This window comes from Spea bombifrons, chromosome 4, assembly GCF_027358695.1.
Source record: "Spea bombifrons isolate aSpeBom1 chromosome 4, aSpeBom1.2.pri, whole genome shotgun sequence".
In the NCBI taxonomy this organism is placed as follows: Eukaryota; Metazoa; Chordata; class Amphibia; order Anura; family Pelobatidae; genus Spea; species Spea bombifrons.
In genome coordinates, this window is record NC_071090.1 from 51,447,980 (window position 1) to 51,454,194 (window position 6,215).

The 6,215-nt window shown below is 41.4% G+C and overlaps 1 protein-coding gene across 2 annotated transcripts in view; it reads right to left on the bottom strand.

The window, feature by feature from the left end:
- The window catches only part of CNTN1 (contactin 1), a 68,730-nt gene extending 63,361 nt beyond the window's left edge, over nucleotides 1-5,369 (bottom strand). Inside the window, exon 1 of one of the 2 annotated variants that reach the window (XM_053463094.1) lies at nucleotides 5,250-5,369. The gene's annotated coding sequence lies outside the window, so the exon portion shown is untranslated. The remainder of the gene's footprint in view (nucleotides 1-5,249) is intronic. The other variant, XM_053463093.1, reaches the window with a different exon arrangement.
- Nucleotides 5,370-6,215: the final 846 nt, after the last annotated feature.

The window sequence follows — 6,215 nt, forward strand, 5'->3', positions numbered from 1 at the left end:
GTGCAGGAAACATCACTCAGCATATCACATAACTTGCGACAGTCAATACAAACCTAAATTACTGTATGCAGCATTGTATTTTATATATAAAGTTAAAAAAAATTGTTTTGCATGAGGCTTCCCCTTTAATTTACGGTAAATGGGGGAGATATTTTTTTCTCTCGGGTATGGAATAGAGGAATTTGGCATTGCCCACTGGCAGCCCATTCACTGCTCACTTAAGACTGCCTGGGACTAGCCCTACCCTTATGGACAGCTAGCCCTGCCCCATTCTAGGCTAGCCCCGCCCATTCACCCAGAAGGAATATTCCTGTTTATTAGATTATTCTCTTGCTTTTAATGCAAATCAGCATATTCTGTATATATATATATATATATATATATATATATATATATATATATATATATATATATATGCCTCAAAGGAGTTTTATTAAAAGACAAATATCAGAGCTAATTTCTTTTACAAAGTGAACAATGATAAATATCCAAACGTTTCATAAGATTTATTTTAATTAAAATGAATTAAGCTTGTATTCATGTACGCTCTAACTCTACACAAATACTTCTCTATATGCTATGGAGAACATTGTTATCATCTTCCAAATGAACTGCAAGCAAATGATTTTCTGATTAGCTGAAAGTTGTTTAATCTTTGTATTTGCCAAGAGCAGAGTTACAATGTGAAATAAAGTAATTGTGACTGTGAAGGTTGACTAGGCAGAAAATTAATTTCTTATCAAAGGAAAAACAGTCATCAGTGCGCCAAAACACTTTGGGCAATTAATATTTTAGCCCAAAGAAAGGTTCAACTGTGACATATTCGAAAAGGTGTTTTATATTTTCTCTACCACTTTAACAAGGACATTTTTGTCACGTTAACTATGCATAACGAAGGAACAACCCTAATAGGTAATTTCAGCAGGATGAATAGAGTTGGCCCTTTATATTAGATAATTAATATAAGTTGAAAATTTATCAATCTTAGAATTAAGCCCTATATGTAAGGATGGAGAGAATCCTCGAAAGTTGGTCTGGAGCTGTGGCAGGGTGCAGAATGGTGGTATAGGGTATAGAATCCAAGGTCATAGCAGAAAAGAGGCATCGGGTGAAGTCAATACAAGAGTCCAGTGGTCGGGGCAAGCAGCTAAGATTCGGCAACAGGCATTTAAACCAAAAGGTGAGTAATCCAGGAGGCATGGCTGGAAGGCAGCACTGGTGACTGAATACAACTGTAAGGCAAGGCTACACTAACTGTATGCACCCTTAAGGCTTGACCATACCGACATGGGTTTCACCAGGTGATTGAAGTATCTAGAGACATCACTGCACTCAAGCTGTCCATAGGCACTCACCTTATCAGCCTCAGTTTTAGGAGCAAGGCTGGTCAACCCCTGGATGGGCAGCCAGTGCGGTCTGAGCTGATTATAGTTTGAGAGGCAGGTAATAATATGCTTCTTGCACCACAAACAACTAGAGCTGTTGTTCCTGGTAGAAAGAGCAATGTCTTATGAAGGCCTAAATCTCATCTGTGTGTTCCTACCTCCCATGTTCCAGGTACAGAAGCATTGAAAACCGTTTAAACTACATAAAGGGAAGTGCACATAAAAACATAGTCAGTTACATGTCGGCTAACCCCTTCATCTGGCCCCCACATACTCAATGGATGCCTGTCTGGAGAAGGAGGTCTGTGTGTCATGCTGATGGACAGTCGGCATGACGGCTGCACATAGCTGGCTTTAGTAGCTGCAGGTGAATTTTTAGTTTCTGCTCAGTGAAGCTCCTGCACTGTGTGTCTGGATTAAACATGGACATCTGTACTGACAGGCAGCTTCAGGACCTTTGATGTTCCACCTGCTATAAAAAAGCTGGGAGAGGCAAATGAAGCCTGGAGAGTGGGGAATGACTGTGTGAGTGTCTATGAGTTGTCTGTAAGTGATGTGTGCCATGTGACTGTCTCTGTCTCTGAACACTGGTTCTTGTGTGTGTTCAGTTATATTTTTGTGCCTGTGAATTGTGTTGCTGGCTGTGTGTGTGTTCCGAGTTGTGTTCTTGTGTGTGTGCTGTGAGTTGCTGTTAGTTGTCTGTGGGTATCTGAGAACTCAGTATAACAGGAAACTCTGGAAATGGAAACTATTAAATTGTCCTAAGAAACATTGGGTGGAGGAAGAAAAACAAAGAAAAAAAAGGCTTAATGGTGAATAGAAAAATGTTTCAAAAATACAGGTCTCCGATTGAATTTGTAATCTTGGTAGAATATTCATCATCAGATGAAACTAAGTACATAAGGATACATTTCTTTATTAACAGCTTTGTAACTAATGTATCCATTGTTGGTAGTAAGATGTGTTGCTAATCTATTTGATTGACAAAGACTTCTTTCAGAACAAAGACTGGTGGCTAGTTTGTTAGTACTGTGAGTTATGTCTGTCAGTGATGTGAGTTGGGTTCTTGTGTGAGTGCCTGTGAGTGATGTAAGTTGTGGGATTGTCCATGAGAGATGTGTCTGTGAAGAATGTCAGTTGTGTTCTTGTGTTAGTGCTGTGAGTTGTGTGAGTGCATGTCTTTAAATGCTGCGCTGCAATGTGTTCTTGTATAAGGGCCCAATTTCTTTTTATTGGGTTGTGCAGTTGTGTGTACATCTGTGATTGTTGGGAGTTGTGTGAGTGCCTCAGCAAAGCAAGATGTTTGAGTATCTGACTGTGAGTTGTGTGAATGCAGTGAGATTTATGAGCGTCCGTTAGGCTGAAACATATCTGGACCGGCCCAATTGAGTTGAACACCCCTGGCTTAAAGCAAGCCTTATTTTTGATGGACTACGATACGCTATAACCTATTTGAAGGACAGGTTAATGTTCAGGATGCTTTAACTCAAAGACTCAACCTGCTGATTTCACTTTGCCAATGGCACATTAAATGAGGGTCTGATACAAAACATATCTCCATGAAAGCAAGCGTTATTTAAATTGTGTTATGAACACAGCTTTTCAAACAAGACAAGAAGATGATTCAGTGACATTTGCACAGGGGAGGGGCTGCAGAATAAAATCCACTCTATATCTTGAACCACACAGCTCTTCAGGGTGGGGTGAAAAGCGGAATAATCCTAGTAGTAAATTCTGGATATGCATCTTGCCCCACACAGAAGCAGAAAAATATTCCTCATACTTATTATTACAAAATGATAAACGTGGGTGTATATTTTGAATTACAGGGTGGTCTTAAGACAAAGAAGGCAGGATTTGTCATAGATTTAGCTACATAATACAGTAAGTTCTCAAGAGAGACACATCTCATGTTGGTTATAAAAAATACATGGAAATGATGTTCCTTTGATGTTGCTAGCAGCTCATTATATTCCCTAGAGCATATCTTTCCACGAGCATGGTGGACATAATGTCATGGCATGGACTGGACATGAGATGATGATCTGTCTCAGTGGACCAAGGAAACAATGGTGGGATCCAGGATCTGCTACAAAAGGCATGAATGACAATCAGTACTGTGCTAAATCAATTACTATTACCAGGGTAAAAGATACACCAATCATAATGTCAGCCCTACATTCCCTTATATTATTTCCCCTTTTGTAGATATTGGTGAATAGCACAAAGGAATGAAATATCGACAATTTGATATAGGAGTGAATATGATAGACAACTGATTTTTTGTTACAACAACACATATACATAAACACTCCATTTTAGCACATCTGGAGGGCATTGTTGACTAACAAAACAAAAAAAATATATTGAATTAACATGACAATGTTTCAGTAATTCAGAACAATAGGTTATATACAAATGAATAGGAGCCCAGGTACAGTTCCTTAGTCATATTTATAAAGACTAGTTGGATCACATATGGCCTTGATAACAACTCACTGTACTACATGGATGGTGTATCCAGCAGGGAAGGAGTCAATGTGGGGATATCTGGTTAATTCTTCAGTAGTAACAACTGATTCTCCATAGAATTCCTCTTTTCTCACACCAGCAGGTGTTACTGCAGTCTCTGAGAATTCCTCATCATTAAAAGGAACTGACAACGCAATATAACAACATCGAACATCGCCTTATTACACCAAGATGTCTTCTGGAGGGCAAAGGGAGATACTACAGGGGACAGAGAATGCGCATAACGCAATGTGACTATATACACACTTACATATATATATATATATATATATATATATATATATATATATATATATATATATATATATATATATATATATATATATATATATACATTCATACATACATACATACACACACACATGTATACATATTTATATATATATATGCATCCTCATCAAAAATTTATCAATGCATCCCCATCAAAAAAATGAAAAGGCATCCCAGTGAATAGAAGACCCTTGCCGCTAGCTTAGACTCCGAGCTAAAATTAATCTTCTTAAAGCAGAAGCCTAGACAGATTAATCGTGATGAATCGCGATCTGAGCCTGTGCAATGGGTGTCTATAGAAATCGTGACTCGTAATTCTAGTGATGGGTAGGGGGCCCCAGAAAGCGGTCCGTGCAATGGAAGATGTCTTATACACTATAGATGGAGGTTGCAGGTTACAGACCTAACATGTACTTACCCATCCTGGCACCGCAGCCATGCCCACCCGGAAAAATATCAGATAGCTGTGTGTATTGCTAACAATATGTGTTATGCACCGATGCGGATTGACCCATTCAGTTTTAAACCGATCCTTTGAATATATGGCACCAAAAGAGTTAAGCTTGACGATGCCGGTGGCAATACAGTGTGTGGGGGGATCGGTTACTATGGACACTGTGACAAGTGTAAAGATGCATGTAATGTCAAACACTTGTAAGGGTTAATGATACCCTGCATGGGGTGGACACACAGCAGACAGAAGATGCTGCAATGGACTCCTTTAAATGCATTGATGCTGTTATATCACGGCACAATCTCACTTACATGGTCGCAGCATAAGCATTAAAATGCTGCTCACTGCCTGCTGCTCACTGCCTGGTAACCGGGGCTTCAGCGGAAAGCTCAGTCTCCGGCACCCATTACACGAGCCCTTCAATGGTCTGCTTTATGAGCCATGGTTTGCAGGGCACGTTCTTGGTCCTGATGCCACACTCTGCCCTTGAAGACACGATGCCCGAGGCTGTGAGCTGCATACTCTATACCAATGCCAGTGTTTTAGATATAATAAGAACCATTCGAGATGAAAATCAGCGGAAGCTCGTGAAAATAAAGGGGTCCTACCTTCAAGCTCCACCACTGGACGGCCACCAAAAGGGTTCACTTCAGCTCCAAACACCTGGGAAAGCCCCCTCCCCCTGCTCTGCCTCGGTTTGCCCGCAGTCCCAGCCCAGACAGCCCTCTCTGCAGCCGAGTGCCCTCCCCTTGCTGGTTTCAGGGTGGGCTACGGCGCAGAAAAGGGCTTGGGGTAGAGGCGGCGATGTGTGATTGGCTGAGAGTGATGTCATTCCCAGCCGGCCTGAGGAGCGATGCTCCTGTGCAGTGAGTCCTGGCAGCTGCAGTGTGTCCGCAGTCAGGGGCTGGTGAGCCGGGAGCCCCCTTAGGACGCGCTGCATGGCACCAGCATATGGGGGTCCTCCAGCGGGGAACTGAGAGCACAAGCTTCATGGATTGGCAAGCAAGGTCTTAGCGGGTGCTGGGGGTCACTAATTAGGAATAGTAATTCATTCAGTTACCGGGGCTCTCTTTTAAGGAGATCCCATGTGTAGCTTACTCAATCAAAATAGACTTGACATTTTATCCACTAGCATGGTGGTAATGAGCTGGTCACCTACTTTCAAGGTGGTCCTCAGTAATAAATGCATGTAGGGGCATTATGTGTATGATACCTCCGAATGTGAGGTGGGCATACCTCCCTTAACAGAGCAAGAATTCAAGGATACCTCAGGCATAAATATTGGGGATTTTGTCACACTATATGGACGCATTTTGCTTAGACCGCCACTACGTCAAAGCTTGGAGAGTCCTGTCTAATTTTTCATGGATATTGCTTACCAAGGAGCTGAATCAGTGGAACTAAAAGGAGACTCAAGTTAAAAGCCTTCTCTGGACACCATTAATGAGGCACATTATGTGGCTGGTGGGGCTCCTCTAAAATACATATACATTCAGATTCCCAGGTTGCTGCTACAACCAACAACCAATCAGGATATTTAGTATGGGCATTGTTCCCGAGACATGTTCTATACA